Source organism: Microtus ochrogaster, unplaced genomic scaffold, assembly GCF_000317375.1.
Source record: "Microtus ochrogaster isolate Prairie Vole_2 unplaced genomic scaffold, MicOch1.0 UNK59, whole genome shotgun sequence".
NCBI classification, from domain to species: domain Eukaryota; kingdom Metazoa; phylum Chordata; class Mammalia; order Rodentia; family Cricetidae; genus Microtus; species Microtus ochrogaster.
In genome coordinates, this window is record NW_004949157.1 from 2,280,106 (window position 1) to 2,297,567 (window position 17,462).

The window sequence follows — 17,462 nt, forward strand, 5'->3', positions numbered from 1 at the left end:
GGATCATGACCATCAGAAAACATGTTTCCAATTGTCTTAGGAACTGAAACTCTACTCAGCAGCAAAACTACAGTTATGAAGTAACATTGGAAATAATTTGATGGTCGGAGGAGTCACCACAATATGAGGAATTTTATTAAAGGGTCATAGCATTAGGAAGGTTGAGAACCACTGCTTTAATACATGATTTCACTTTAGCTAGGCTGCTGACCTGTGAGGAAGGAGCAAATATTAGTGCAGCTGTTTCTGAATTGGATGCTTCAGGAATTCAGGGGCACAACTCCATTGTTGAGTGGGCTATGAGTTCAATTAGACTGTTCTTGATTACTATCAAGATATGAGTGCCACTACTGTACTTTTAGGGATATTCCACCTTGCAGGACCTTGTGGTTCACAGGCATCACAGCTGGATAAAACTCTTGGTTGCTCTCCTCCCTTGTCATCTTATAGAGCACCTTCTGGTACTATGAAAGCTAGTCCTCAGGGAGGAGGCTTCCATGTCAGATCCAACTTTATTCTATGTTCAAAGTACAAGGTGCCTTCAGTAATAGGGACTTTAGCCTCTGAGAGATAACTAAGAGTAGCAGCAATAGCCTATATTGTTTGGGGAAATCTTTTGGACTTCCCTGATCAACAACTTGAGAGGGATATTTTTGTGCCTAGTACTAGGGTTTTTGTTTATAGTCTATGGCTTGTGAAGATAACATCATCAGTCAAAGAACTGCAACTTCACATAAGCCACATACAGGGACACACACTCACATACTTTTTTGTGTTATATAATTTGACTTTTCCAAGCATCCTTAGTTTTTCTTCCTTTATACCTATCCTTCTGTAATTACTATGCCTAAGTCTCAGGGAAGCATCACAGAAGAGTGGAAAGATTGTAAGAGCCATAGAACCAGCAAAGCTATGAAATTTTATCTCCTAGAAATAGTAGGAAAGCAACACCCATGCTACCTTAACAATATGAATGCCCAAACTAGACCTGAACAATGATAACACTAATAGACATGCCATCATGAAAGGGGGAAATCTCATGTGGCTCTACCTCCTGGCAAAGAACTACAAGCAACTATTCACTAGCAAGAGGGAGAACCAGTCAGGCATGAACCCCTAATTGACTATCCAAAACCAAGTGGTCAACCCTGAAAATATATACACACAAGCAATACTAAATGGACTCATCAGGCTGTATTTATCTATTTATGTATTTATACATATATGTAATAGTAACAGTTAAAGAAAAAGAGACTGTCTTTGCTGTGGGACAATGATCTGTACCCTGTCAATTTTATTTTAATAAGATACTGATTGGCCAGTAGCCAGGCAGAAAGTATAGGCGGGGCAACCAGACAAGAAGCATAGGCAGGTGAAAACAGGAGAATTTGGGGAAGAGGAAAGGTTCAGTCTGCAGTCATCATCCAGACTCAGAGGAAGCAAGATGTGACTGCTTTGTCGAAAAAGGTACCAAGCCATGTGGCTAACACAGACAAGAATTATGGGCTAATAGAAGTTATAGGAGTTAATAAGAAGCCTGAGCTAATAGGCTGTGTGGTTCTTTGGGATTTAATGGCTGCAGGATCAGGCAGGACAGAAACCTTGGTCAACACATTTTAGTCACTCTTATTGCCATGAAGAGATACCTTTACCAAGGGAACTTTTAGAAAAGAAATCTTTTAACTGGGGCTTGATTCAGGTTTCAAAGGATTAGTCCATTATCATCATGTCAGGGAACATGATAGTAGACAGTTGTGGTGCTGATAGCTACATCCTGATTGACAATCAGAGAGAGAACTGAGCTTGGTATAAACTGTCAAAACTTCCAAGCCCACCCCTAGTGACACATTTATTCCAATAAGGCCAAACCTCCTAATCCTTGTCTAATTATATCAAAGAGTTCTACTCCGTGGTGACTAAGTGTTCAAATATATGAGCCACTGGGAGCTGTTCTTATTCAAACCACCACAGAGGCATGACTTTGAGAAGGAGCAAGGAGGGTACATGAAGCATGGTAGGAAGGAAAAGGGAGGGTAAATATGTGATTATTTTTTTTAAATTTAGAAAACTTTTAAATCTAAATTTTAAAATATGGAAAAATAATGTTTTTCTTCAATAACTTCATACATGTATACTATGTATCTTGGTTATATCCACCTCTCACTTCTCCAACTTTTCCCAGGTTCCCTCATTACATCTCCCTTCCAACTTCATGTCCTTCATAATTGATTTATGTTTTAAAATCAACTGAGACCAACTGATGCTACCAATGTGTACATGATTAAGGAGTCATCCCATTGGAGAATGGAGAACCTACTAGTGGCAGCACCCCGACAGAAAAGTGACTGTCACTCCTGCAACAGCAATCAATTGCCAATAGCTCCTCAGCTGGGGTAGGTCCTTGAGAGCCTCTCCTCCATCCATGCCAAAATTATTTACTGGCTTGATCTTGTACAGGCAGCCATAGCTCTATGAATTTATATCCACAATGGCTATATGCCATGTCATGAAGGCAGAATTTTATGGCACTATTACCCATTCTCTGATTCCTACACCCTTTCTCTCTCCTTGTCCTAGTTAGGGCCAGTATTGCTGGCATAAAAAACCATGACCAAGTTGGGAAGTAAGTATTTATTTGGCTTACACTTCTACATCATAGTACACCATTGAAGGAAGTCAAGACAGAAACTCACATAGGGCAAGAACCTGGAGACAGGAACTGACACAGAGGCCACGGACAGGTGCTGCTTACTGGCTTGCTCCTCATGGTTTGTTCACTGATCTCTTAAGTAACCCAAGACCACCTGCCCTGGAGCAAAGAGGTGGTCCCACCCACAATGAGCTGAGTCCACCTACATCAACCACTAATTGAAAAAATGCTCTGCAGGCTTGCCTAAATACAGTCCAATTTTGACAACACATCATTTAGGTAGTAGATTTGTCCATCAGGCCTATGATTTAAATATGCATGCTTTTGATGAGGTTTACAGTACCAGGCCTAAGTACTTCTTACCTTCTCCCCCCACCTCCCTTCCTCCCTCTCTCCTTTCCTCCTTCCCTCTCTCCTTCCTTCCTTTCTTTCTTCCTTCCTTCTTCCCTCCCTTTCTTTCTTTCTTTCTTTCTTTCTTTCTTTCTTTCTTTCTTTCTTTCTTTCCTTTCTTTATTGAAATAAAGTCTATGTAACCCTGGCTGTCATGTTTGAATAACATACCTAGGTGTGGGTATACTCTTTCTGATTCCTAAAAATGAATAACATACCTAGGTGTGGGTATACTCTTTCTGATTCCTAAAAAGAACAGGTCACAAGTCTTCATTTGCAGCTAGTATCTTTGAGGCTGGTAGTTTTTCTTTACTGGGCTATAAAATATCCCCTTGGGCTCGCTTTTTTAATTTTTTAATTTTTATTTATTTATTTTTCCATTAAAAAATTTACACTTCCTCCCCTTCTCTCATTCCCCTTGTGCTCCCCAACCTACCCTCCTCCCTCCCCCTCCCTCCCTAAGAGAGGGCAGGGAACCCTGCCCTGGGTGAAGTCCATGGCCCTTCTCCCTACATCCAGGCCTAGGAAGCTTTGCATCCAAATAGACTAGGGTCCCAAAAAGCCAGTACATGCAGTAGAAACAAGTCCCAGTGCCTTTATCAATGGCTTCTAAGTCAGCCCCCATTGTCAGCCACATTCAGAGAGTCCGGTTTGATCATATGCTCATTCAGTCCTGGTCCAGCTGGATTAGAATAGGCACACTGTCTCAGCGGGTGGACCAACCCCTTGCGGTCCAGACTTCCTTGCTCATCTTCTCCCTCCTTTTGCTCTTCAACTGGACCTTGGGAGCTCAGTCCATTGCTCTTATGAGGGTCTCTGTCTCTATCTCCATCTATCGCCTGATGAAGATTCTATGGTGATATTCGAGATAATCATCAGTGTGATAGTGGGGCAAGGCCAGTTCAGGCACCCTCTGCTCTTCTGCCCAAGGACCTAGCTGGGGACATCCCTGTGGATACCTGGGATCCCTTCTAGAGCCAAATCTCTTGCCAACCCTAAAATGGCACCCTTAATGTAGATATCTTCTTCCCTGCTCCTATATCTGCCCTTCCTCCATCTGCAGCCTCCCACTCCCCCAAACTCTTTCCAGTCTTTCTCCCTTCTCTCTCCCCCTCTCCCCTTCCCCAAACCCCACTCCTATACCTACCCCCATCCCCATGGTCCCAACTTTTTCCTGGCAATCTTGTTTGCTTCCAATTTCCAGGAGGATCTATATATGTTTTTCTTTGGGTTCACCTTGTTATTTGGCTTCTCTAGGCTTGCAAACTATAGGCTTAATGTCCTTTGTTTATGGCTAGAGTTCACTAATGAGTGAGTATATACCATAATCACCTTTTGGGGTCTGGGTTACCTCACTCAGGATAGTGTTTTCTATTTCTATCCATTTGCATGCAAAATTCAAAATATCATCATACCCAAGAGATGCCCAATCATACTACAAAAGCATTTGTTCAACTATGTTCATAGCAGCATTATTTGTAATAGCCAGAACCTGGAAACAACCTAGATGCCCCTCAATGGAAGAATGGATAAAGAAAGTGTGGAATATATATACACATTAGAGTATTACTCAGTGGTAAAAGATAATGACATTTTGGCTTCCTTTTTTTTTTACAGTGTCCAAATATGAGCTTCACTGGCTTGATGGTGTAGGAGGGTCTTCTGTCTATGTGTTACTTTCATTGGTTAAATAAAGAAACTCCCTTGGCCTTTTGATAGGACAGCAGCTTAGGTAGGCAGAGCAGACCGAACAGAATGCTGGGAGAAAGAAAGCAGAGTCAGGCAGATGTGATGGCTCTCATCTCCGAGACAGATGCTGGTTAGACTCATGCCTGTAAGCCACAGTCAAAATACAGATTATTAGAAATGGGTTAGATCAATATGTAAGAGGTAGCCAATAAGGAGCTGGAGATAATGAGCCAGGCAATGTTTAAATGAATACAATTTGTGTGTTATTATTTTGGGATATAAGCTAGCCGGGCAGCTGGGAGCCAGGTGGGATGAAATGCAGGCCCAGTCTGCTTACAACAGCCTGACTCTAGGCTTTACTCTCATTTAGGGTTCAGTCACATGTAGATAACCCATACAGTGAGAGAACATACATTACAGTGAGAATATTTTCTTAGATGAGGGCCACTGTCAAAGCATCATCAATGCAATGGAATGTGCTCATGCAAGCCATTACTGGTGCACCAGCATTAAGTAATGGGGGATGTACTTTGAGAAGGTTGTTTCATTGGTGAGTGTCAAATTGTGGCTAGCTAATGGCCTAGATTTTTCTACCAGATTCTTTAAGGAAACAAGCTTGGGTTGATTTCATTTCTTGGCTATTTTGAATGGTTCTGCAATACACTTGGGAGTGTTGTTTCTGTATTCAGACTACATTTCTCTCTGCTATATACCCAAAATGGTCATATGAAAATTGTATTTTTGGATCTTGGGGAACCTTCAAATTGTTTTGCAGTTGCCCTACTCAACCATTAGTAGGTTGTAACAGCTTCTTTTACTCTGTTTTTGCCAAAACTCAATAGCTTTTGGGGTGTGTGTGTGTGTGTGTGTGTGTGTGTTACATGTGCATGTTACAAATGTGAGCACCTGAGTGTGCATGCAGAGGCCAGAGAAAGACAGAAATGTCTTGCTCTATCACTCTTCACTTTGAGACAGGGTCTCTCACTGAAACTGCAACTAGGCTGTTGGCCAACAAGGCCCACCCAGCAATCCTTTCGTCTCCAGACCCTACAGTACTGGGAGTCACAGTATGTACAGGATCATGCCTGGATTTTTCATAAGTACATGGGTTTTGAACTAAACTCTTCATGCTTTTGAGAATGTTTCATTCTGTCATATGAATGCTGGGAACTGAACCCAGATTCTCTGCAAGAATAGCAAGTCCTCTTAAACACTGAGCCATCTCTCCAGCCCCCCCCAAAGTAAGGTTTAGAATGTATAATACAAAAACATTGTTTTATGAGCAAAAAAGGAAGGTCAGGCATGAAAATGGACAAATGGAATTATACACAAGAAAACTTTGTAAAGGAATGGAAAGAAATGACACAATAATGAGATATACTTCAGATTGAGAGAAAATGTTTGCCAACTATACATCTAACAAGGGAATAATAGCCCAAATATATTCTTACTCAATCAAGCATGAAAATAAATAATACCATTAATTTGAATAGAGTTTAACATAGGAATTAGATAAAATATATTAAAAGGCTAAAAATGCAGACCAAGAACCATTATAGTAACATAGAATTGCAAGAAGTGTCTATCAAATTGAGGCCTAAGAGAATAAAAAGATGAGGACAAGATTATGTGGCCTCCGAAGCTCCAAGTAGAGGCTTTTAGAATTTATGACCCAGATCTTTAAGAAAGGTACTTGCTGAGTGTGGTGGCACATACTTCTAATTCTAGCACTTAAGAAGTAAAGGGAATTTGATTTTTGAGTTTAAATCACTCTGGTCTACATAATGAGTTCCAGGCCAGTCAGGGGTACATAGTGAGGCCCTGTCTCGGGAATAAAGACAGGAAGGAAAGAAGGAAGGAAGGGGAAGAAGAGAGGAAGGAAGGAGGGAGGGAGGAAAGAAAAGAAGAAAGGAAGCAATGGATGAAGGAAGAAAAGCAGACTCTGACTGGTATTCACAGTAGCTTTGTAACATGAAGTAAGAGGTCCATGATGCTGGGAACTGGAGCACTGAGCTTGAGGCAACTGATGCTGGTGTCTAAAGAGGTAGGATGAGACTGATTCAAAGAGTGTGAGGTAACAATGAAGTGATCATCCAGAAACTGGATTCAAGTGCTCCTATCAAGGTGAAGAACCAATATCCTTCAACTTTCTAGATTATCTTATTTACAGGACCTAGTCAAGCACTGGTGAGAGAGAAATGAGAGGTTCAGAGTCCCAGCCCTAGCATCAATGCTGTAGAAAGAAGCATTGTGTGTCAGTTCATATTTTTTTTTATCAGCTTGGCACAAGCTAGAGTCATCTGGGAGAGGAAATCTCAGTTGAACAAATGTCTCCATTAGACTGGCCTGTACACAAGTCTGTGGGGCCATTTACTTAGTTTATAGTTGATATGCAAGGGCCCAACCTACTGTGAAAAGTGCCATCCATGGGCGGGTGTCCCCAGCTTTTATGAAATGGAAGTCGAGTAAGCCACTATGTTCCTTCATAGCCTCTGCTTCAGTTCCTGCCTCCAAGATCCTACCTCCATATTCCTGCCCTGAATTTGCTTCATAATGGAGTTTGATTTGTACACATAAGTCAGATTAACCCTCTTCTCCCCAAGGTGTTTTTAGTTGTTATATTTATTACAGCAATAGAAATCAAACTAGATGTTTGTTACTGAGAAATGAAGTTAATTGACAGAATGTGACAAGATGAATACATGTGATATGAAATGGTACATCCAAATAGCAGTCAAACTGACTGCAAGGACAAGTGGTTGCCCACACAGTGGATACTATGTTATTTCTACCTCTCACTTTGCCTGAGCTGCAGGCTCAACAGGTCTTTCAATTTTGATACTTGATACCATATGAAGAAGTCTGCTTATCTTGTTGCAATCATCACCTCTCCTAATCAGCATACAGAGATTTAAGACTCTGACTACCTTTGGCATGTACTGTGGTTTCCTTACATGTTATAACATGACAATGAAATTTAGCAATATGTCAATGGGTGTGTCGGCATAGAATTCACTGGTATTGTCATGCTCCTTGCCACACTCATTTAGTAGGTGTAACTAAATGGTAGTATATTCAGTCAGTAACAACTCCACCAGTTATGGCAACACCAAGTTCTATGGCTGAGGATCCAGCTAAGTGATACAGCACCTGTTCAATCCTCGGTATTGCATAATCAAACAAGTCAACAAACTCCCCCAAGGTCTATTTTATATGTCCAGGTTCTCTAAGAGGTAGAGTCCAAAGTAGAAACAGATGTGTGGGAGATTTAATGGTAGAAATACCTGTAAAGTGCTGTCAGAGAATGTCTAGAGAGACTTCAGACCATGATATAGATATAAAGGAGAACCCAAAAGGAAGTGCCTCAACTAGAGAGCAGTCAAGCAGTTCCAAGTAAGTTTGACACAAACTAATGAGGGGTTCTTATGGCAAAACCATCATTGAAAGAATTCTGTTCACAGCAATGCCACGTATGAGTATCATCACTCGGTTCAACACTTGCCTGAAAATAGCATACAGGAAGAATCACCTTGAATAAAACACAATGGTAGATCATGAAGGACAGTATCTGGGACTATATGCAAATCAGTTGTAGTAGCCACATCATATCAGAATGACAAACTTCCATGTGTCTCACATTATGCAATAATTACCTTCTTTTGGCATCCCCATTGACCACAGTGAGTATGCTGAAAGTTTGACCTGCATGGGTCAGTGAAAGGAGGCTCCAACACATCTTGCATCTGTATCTGTGTGCATATACCTGCACATAGACAATCAAGTTAGAGATTAAAAATTAGAAAGATATCAGTTCAGGCATAGTGGCATGTGTCTTTTAATCTTGGTAATTTAATCACAGCAAATCACTGTGAATTTGAGCTCATCCTGGTCTACATAGTGAATTCCATGTCAGTCAAGATTGCATATCTCCCAGTTTTTTTTTTAAATGTCTCTAATAAAGGGATTGTTGTCTTTTAAGGGTTGCTGATAGATTCCAATTGGTTGTGCGCAGACACTTCCAACCATTGGAAACAACCAGAGGGCTCAAGGCACAAATAAACTCTTTTCCTGTTTTAAATTTATATATTTATTTATGTGAGAAGGCTAGGGAATCATACTTGCTTCAGATTCTTTTTGATATTTGTATAACTTTGCATGACAGTAACATCTTGTCAACTATGGGGAATACATTACAACACTCACATGTGCATACCTGAAACCACAGCTAGTACCAAACTCAATTATGTATTATGCTCCTTCAATAGACACTTGTCTATGATGCAGTTTAATTTATAAACCAAGTATTCTGAGAGAGCTCCTTCCATTCCTTCCACTCGGGCATGGTCTCAGCTAATTTCCTCCGGACCCCAGTTGAGCACACAAACACCCAGGCCCACAAATGCTCTAAAGCCAGAGTTTGCACCAGCTTCAGGGCCCAGGAAGACTCATTTTAAAATGGTGTGGCTTTGATGCCCCCATCCTAAAAAAGTTTGTCCATAGGGTTAGGAACACTGTTTAGGGGTTGTTGATTATTACTTATATTAGAAAGAGGGTTTTGGGTAAAAACTATGTTTGTTAAAAAAGGGGGGATAGTAATAGTGGATAATAGAGTGAAAACTTATGAGCTATTATTTATGGATAATTTACATTGCTATAGTTTTGGATATTGATACAAGTTCAAATTATATTTGTTACTTTTGTTTACATTATTTGTATACCTATACAAAGTTATTTTGTTAGATTGTATACATGTGTGTTATTACCTCTGTTTAGGACCTTTTGTATATTGATACAACTTTTAGAATATATTTTCATATTGCATTATATATTACTCCTATCTCTGATCAAGATACTTATATATTGTTTACATTTTGAGGTCATTGTCCTCATTTGTGTACATTTGTTTACAGGTTATTTAATATTCTGACATAAAGTTTTAGTCTTTAAGTTATACAGGTATTAATTATTATAGGTCAATAGTTGTTCATGCTTGCTGTACATACAGTTAGATCAATTAGGTTCTTTATATACAAAGAGATTGTATTCTGTCTAGATAGGTAATCTTTAACCACTTCAAGGATCTGTGGAATATAGCATTTAAATAACTTAGGGTTCTGTTGACAAGAGACATGACTGCTTCTGACAGCACCAATCTACTCCACTTGGAGCTTGTTTTCTTCTTGGTAAAACTGGCCTTTGGGCAAGGAACTGACAATGACTCAACCACTGACAAATTGCATGATATCCAGAAATGGATAAGCAGGACTGTCAAATCTTGCCAAGACAGGATAAGATGGTTTTGAAAAATTTCTTGCCTCTGAAAATGGTCTATCAATTACGATAGGCCATAGCCAAAGTTGATTGTTTCAGTGATGCAAAATGAGACTTTGGGTGATTGCTCAGATAACTAATTGTGTCTGCCATATATTGCTCGCTTTGGAAGCTACTTGATTGTACTTCTTGAATGCTTAAGTAATATTATTGCCCTTCTCATGCCCTCAATGGAGTTGAAGATAAGATAGTCATTGTTACTGTCCTCTTATGATCTAGCCAAGCCATTTCCAATACAAGACTTAGACTCCTTAGGATAGAATGTTTATTAAAACATTTAGCATATGTTCCTTGCTTAATATTGTTTATGCTGGTTGTAATTCTAATCTTATACTTGATATCTGTTCCTAGTGTATATTGTTTTGTATCAGGTTTGGAACTCTCTTACTTAAACAAAAGGGGGAGGTACTGTGGGAGCTCTTTCTGCTCCTTCAGCCAATAGCCTTTAAGATACCAGCCCACATGTATATGACAAGGTTAACAGAAATAATTATGATAACACACAAGTTCTGTGAATGTTTTTATCTTTGCCTCAAAATATTGAAACTCGATATTTTATTGCAGCATTATTTTTAGATTAAGGTTAACCATGGGTAACTGAGATCATAGAAAGTGAAATATTGGACAAAGGGGAACTATTATTTCTTACTATATAATACGTCTTGTAGCCCACCTGATTCTGGGTCAATAATAAAGCACAAAATACCCAGCTATACATTAGAAGCTTTTGAATCTAATAAGAAGGTTCCAAACTACCCTGAATATAAGCTGTGAGTTCCGTTCTTTGTTGTTTGACCTGGGCTCCATGAATAGAGCTCTTAAGCAACATTATAAGATTACATAATGAATTTTTACAAAATGCTACTTTTATTATTCCCCCTCATTTGACAACACTTGTTGGGCATACTGGTGAGTTCTGTAAATATCATTATTATGGTTTGCCTATGAAACAGCCACCAAACATCATGTGTTGAATAATTGCTTCCCAATTCAATGTTCAGTGGTGGGTGTTGAGGGAGGTGATTAGATCATGAACTATTAAGTGACACAATCCATTGTTAAATTCATAATTTAAGGTCAATTTTGGGAAGTCAAAGAAATAGCAAGTATGGCTTAATTCAGGGAAGTAGATCACTGGGAATATACTCTTAAAAGTATAATTATCTCCAGGCCATCACTCTTTCTTTGCTTCTTGAATATGGTGTAACAAAGAGCTCTGTTCCACTATATTCTTTACTACATTGTCTCCAGTATGTTGTTTTGTTTCATTATAGAAATGCAGTCAGACATAACTAGAGTGACACCTCTGAAACTGTGAGTCCAAACTAATCATTCTCTTTTTGTTGTTGACAGCAGGTATTTTGTCATGGTAATACAGGGTGAGTAACACAGAAAACTGGCATGAAAAATAGGACTGTTACTGTAACGACATCTAACCACATGTTCAGAAGCCTTTGGATCCCATTTGTCAGAAAATTTAAAGAAATTTTGAGGAAAAGAACAGTAACAACAACTTTAGAATGCTAACAGGAAAACAAAACTTAACAGGTGATTCTCCTATTAGTTCAATGGACTAGAATGCTGACAGGAATGTAGAAACACAAAACTGTTCATGAATTTTCAGAGACTTTGTGTGAGGCTCACTTTAAAGGTGACAGATAAATCTGGTAAACAAATATAGGAATCTGGCATTCAGGTTATTGAATGTGTATTGATGGTTGCTTTGACACACACACACACAAACACACACACACACACTCACAAACACTGTGAGTATCTTGGAGGAGGAACAAAGAAAATCTTGGAGTTTGAGCAAAAAGAAACATGTTTAATGTTAGGGACATGGAAGATGTTGTCTCTGAAGATATTAGTGCTATTAAATAAAGCCACTACTTAAAACTGGGACAACAAAAAAATAAACCTCTTGTGGACTATTATTTCAACTAGGCAAAGACACAAAAGCAGTGAAAGAAAGAAGGAAAGGAAGGGAGGGAAGGAGGGAGGGAGGGAGAGAGAGAAGGAGGGAAGAAGTGTAAGTGAAAAGCCCTGAGGCAAAATGTAGCTAAAGAGAAACATTAAAATAAGGCTGAACATTGAAAACTAATAATAAGTCTGCATCATGATTTGGGAGCTGGCTGGTGGCCCCAAAAGAAAAAACCTGACATATACACCCTGAAGACATCTCAGGGACTATTTGAAAGACAAGAATATAATGGCGCAAACTTATGGAACCTTTTTCTTTTAAGCAGAGAGCATCACAGAGCTTTCACAGAAACACCCCAGGGGAAGGGTTTTTTTTTTGTTTGTTTGTTTTGTTCCGTTTTTGTAGTCAGCCATCTGGGCAGAAGTGGCTACAATCTATTTTTCCAAGTGACCTTGGCTACTCACCTGTAGTCTAAATGCTGCTGATTTTCAAGATGTGCAGAAGTACCGAAGAAGTGGAAGTCTACACCCAGATTGAAAGGAAAGGCTTGCGGTCCAGGCAATTTGGCAATGTTGGGCTCCTCCTGAGCTAACCCTGATAGGGTGACTGAAGCTGAGAGTATGATGCCTAATTGCTATTGCAATTAGATTCCCCAGGAAGGTGGAGATACCAAAAGCATGAAATATCTGTCCAGAAATCCACAAGAAGGGAACAGAACCATTCCAACAGAAAAGCCATTTTATGCTACAGATTATATAAGTGTTATTGCCCAAGTTCTTGAGATTTCACATTATATCATTATGTGTCACGGATGCCAGGCATAATGCTACAGAATTTACTGTTTTACCTACTGAGCTCCAGTCTTGTCTTAGCCTCAGATCTCATTTCATGTGCCTTCACTCTTCATTTTTGAAAGGAGATTATGTAATATGTTCTACAATTGTATGTTGTTAGGATCTAATTCTCTTTTAATTTTACATGGAGTCACAGCTAAGAGTTTTTCTTGATTCTCAAAGGAAACTGTGAATATTTGAGAAATGATAGATTCAAGACTATGGGGATTCTTGGAGGTGGATTGTATACATCGTGAGATTGACAAGTATTGTGAGGCTAGAAAAAAAAGGTTATGGGCTAAATGTAAGGTATCAGAAAGGCTCATGTGTTTGAGACTCAAACCCCAGCTAGTAGTGCTTTTTCAAGGTAACTGAAACTTGAGTGCACTAATTTTACCAATGATTTAATTCCTTAATGAGTTCATATTGAATGGATTATTAGGAGGTAGGACCCTGCTGGAGGAAATGGGTGACTTGAAGGATATTTCTTGTCCTTGGCCCTTTCCTGTCTCTCTCTACCTTGTCTACAACTCCCTACATCCCCAGAATTATCTGACTTAGCATTTGCAGCCCAGAGAAGCAACAAAGCCAAGTTGCCATGGACCCAAACCTCTGAAATAAACCTTTCTGCCTTCAATTGTTTTCTCTTAGGTATTTTGTCATGGTGGCATAAAGCCACTTACAGGATGATTTAAAATCAAAGTAGCCTTTATTGTCAATGTGCAAGCACATCTCATGATAATATAATTAAGGAACATTTTCTAACATTTAGGTTTATAAATTGCCACAACTAAATTAAATTAATTCATATGCCTTTTAAATACATATTCTAGTGATTAAAAAGAACAAGACTCACAAGCACTGTGGCACATGATTTTAATCCCAGAACTCCCAAGTTAGAGGAGAGTGGATTTCTGTGAGTTTGAGAACTGCCCGCTCTACACAGAAAGTTTCAGGCCAGCCATGGCTATATAGTGAGTCCCTGTTTCAAAGCAGGATGGAGAAAGACTCATGGTAGGGAGTCAAGGCTGTTAGGATTGTAAGTCAATATGTAGTCAGAAAGGAAAAAGGAATAAATTTCTTGACATAGAGGTGATAAAATGAGTGGCATTTGGTAATTTCTATGTAACTAGAAGAGGAAAAAATATGGTTCCTGGGCTAGAGTAATTATTTGCTTCTAGAGAGATAGAGATAAATTCATTCAAATAAAGTTTATTTATACCACAAATCAGACAGTGATTCATTTTTAGATGCAGAAGAAAATGACACTGGTAAACAAACGTTAACTGGTAGAATAAACTTAAGGTAGTATAAAGACAAATATATATGTGCCCTTTTATAGGGTACATGGACAAGGTACGGCATCAGGTTTATATGAACAGTATGCTCAATAAGTAGGTGAATAAGCTCAATCTAACTTGTGGAAACACTCGAGAAATATAGAATGATGAATGTTTAATAAAACAAATTGTTTGCATTCTATAATTCTTGAGGTCACAAAATGCAGAGAAATACTGGGGAAATTGTTCTGATCAAAAGATAGTAAAGTAATGCCATTAAATACAATGTATGATCCTAAATTGAATCTTGAACAAGAAAGGTTTGTTTTTCTTTATGAAGGATTCTTGAAACAGAATAAGGTCTATGGCTTACATATGATGACAATGCTAGTTCCTTAATTTTGATAATCACATTATGGTTATATAAAAGAATATTCTTGTTTTTAAGAAATTCACATTGAAGTAGATGATCTCTGACTTAGCAACTGTTTGACCAATTTTTCAAAATTATAATTGTACAAAAATGATACACATTCAATAGGAACATTTAAAACTTTGAGGATTTCTCCTTTCCTAGGCTAGTACATGTTTTCTCATAATATATGAGGTGTCTATCACCCCACATCTATGGATCCTTCTGGGATTCGTAGTTTTCATTGGTACTAAATGGTTTGATAATAAAAATATAATAAAGTCTTTATGAGACGAATCCAGGATTCTTTTTTGTTTATTTTTGCATACTTTTAATTCCAGAACAAATAAAAAAAAAACACAATACACAATACCCAACCCTGCTATTCTGTGGGAGGGGATTTTCCTGCCTTAAGGCACAAGACAGGGTAAGAGATCCTCTATCATGAGCAGAGAGCCAGGTAGGTCACGGCCAGTCAAGGCTGCTAGGGGAGCACAGGGAAACTATACAGAGGACATGGTCTTCCCAGGGCATCTCTAATCTACTTCTTCCATGCGGGAAGAATCTTCATCACCCTCAAGTGGGGGGATCTCATCAGGAACAGCCGCACTGGGCTCCTCTGCTGTCACCTCATCTTCATCAATGCCCAGGCCTAGTTTGATCATGCGGTAGATGTGGTTGGAGTGGGTATGGGGATCCTCAAGTGAGAAGCCAGAGGAGAGCAGAGCAGTTTCAAACAGCAGCACCACCAGGTCCTTAACAACTTTGTCATTCTTGTCAGCCTCAGCCTTCTGCCTCAAGGTCTCCACAATTAGGTGGTCAGGGTTGATCTCTAGGTGCTTTTCAGCCATCATGTAACCCATTGTAGAGTTGTCTCGAAGTGCCTGGGCCTTCATGATCCTCTCCATATTGGCTGTCCAGCCATAGGTGCTTGTCACAATACAGCAGGGTGAAGACACAAGCCTATTGGAGATTGTCACCTTCTCAACCTTCGTATCCAAGATCTCCTTCATGAGCTTGCAGAGATTCTCAAACTTTGCCTTGCTCTCCTCCATCTTCTTATTCTCTTCCTCATCCTCTGGCAGCTCCAGGCCCTCCTTAGTCACAGAGACCAGGCTCTTTCCATCAAACTCCTTGAGCTGCTGCACGCAGTACTCATCAATAGGCTCAGTCATGTACACCACCTCAAAGCCCCGCTTCCGCACACGTTCCACAAACACAGAATTGGCCACCTGCTCTTTGCTCTCACCAGTGATATAGTAGATGGACTTCTGTGTCTCCTTCATGCGAGACACATATTCTGATAGAAAGGTCATCTCATCTCCAGACTGAGAGGTGTGATAGCGGAGCAGCTCAGAGAAGCGCCGGCGGTTAGTAGAATCTTCATGGATCCCAAGCTTTAAATTCTTGGAGAAGGCCTCATAGAATTTCTTGTAGTTCTCTTTGTCTTCAGCCAACTCAGAAAAGAGCTCCAGGCATTTCTTCATGATGTTCTTGCGGATGACTTTCAGGATCTTGCTTTGCTGCAGCATCTCTCGGGAGATGTTCAAGGGCAGGTCCTCAGAGTCAACCACGCCACGGATGAAGTTGAGGTACTCAGGTATCAGCTCTTCACAGCTGTCCATGATGAACACACGGCGGACATAGAGTTTGATGTTGTTCTTCTTCTTGTTGTTTTCAAAAAGGTCAAAGGGAGCTCGCCGAGGAATGAAGAGCAATGCTCTGAACTCCAGCTGACCTTCCACAGAGAAGTGCTTGACTGCCAAGTGGTCCTCCCAATCATTGGTGAGATTCTTATAGAATTCATCATATTCCTCTTGAGTGATGTCATCAGGGTTTCTGGTCCAAATGGGCTTAGTATTATTCAGCTCTTCCTGATCAATGTATTTCTCCTTAATCTTCTTTGTTTTCTTTTTCTTATCTTTGCCACTGTCATCCTCCTCATCCGATCCCACATCTTCAATCTTAGGCTTCTCCTCATCATCCTTACATTCCTCCTCTTTCTCACCCTTCTCTTCCTCTGCCTCATCATCACTGATCTCCTTCTCTCATTCCTTCTCCAGATATAGGGTGATGGGATAGCCTATGAACTGGGAGTGCTTCTTCACCACTTCCTTGACCCTTCTCTCCTCCAGGTATTCTGTCTGGTCTTCTTTGAGGTGAAGGATCTCTTTGGTGCCCTGGCCAATGGGCTCACCGTGGTCTGCACGCACTGTGAAGGACCCACCAGCAGAGGACTCCCAGGCATACTGCTCGTCGTCATTGTGCTTTGTGATCACAACCACTTTCTCCGCCACCAGATAGGCTGAGTAGAACCCAACTCCAAACTCCCAATCATGGAGATGTCTGCACCAGCCTGCAGAGCCTCCACGAAAGCCTTTGTGCCAGACTTAGCAATGGTTCCCAAGTTATTGATGAGGTCAGCCTTGGTCATGCCAATGCCTGTGTCCACCAAAGTCAGCGTGCACTCCTGAGGGTTAGGGATGATGTCAATCTTCAGCTCTTTTCTACTGTCCAACTTGGAAGGGTCTGTCAGGCTCTCATAGCGAATCTTGTCCAGGGCATCAGAAGCGTTGGAGATCAGCTCTCGAAGGAAAATTTCCTTGTTCGAATAGAAAGTATTGATGATTAAGAACATGAGCTGAACAATTTCTGCCTGGAAGGCAAAGGTCTCCACCTCTTTCTCTCCATGGTGCACTTCCTCAGGCATCTTGACAGAAAAGCCAAGTAGTAGCACAGAGCAGGGTGGGCACGGAGCGCGTCTGACTCGCACGCCAAGCCTAGGCTGCGCAGGGGTGACTCAAGAGCGAATCCAGGATTCTTAAGGCAGAGATTGAATGCTTCAAAACAATTGAGAATGACAACAATCTTCTCAAGAATCAGTTTGAAGTTCTCCAGGCTGATGTTAAGGAGAAATTCATTACTATGGAAGAGGGAACAGCTGATTTGGATC

At 40.2% G+C, this 17,462-nt stretch overlaps 1 pseudogene; it reads right to left on the minus strand.

Moving 5' to 3' along the window:
* Positions 1 to 14,824: 14,824 nt before the first annotated feature.
* Positions 14,825 to 17,303, minus strand: LOC101996956 (annotated as a pseudogene).
* Between the last annotated feature and the right edge of the window lie 159 nt (positions 17,304 to 17,462).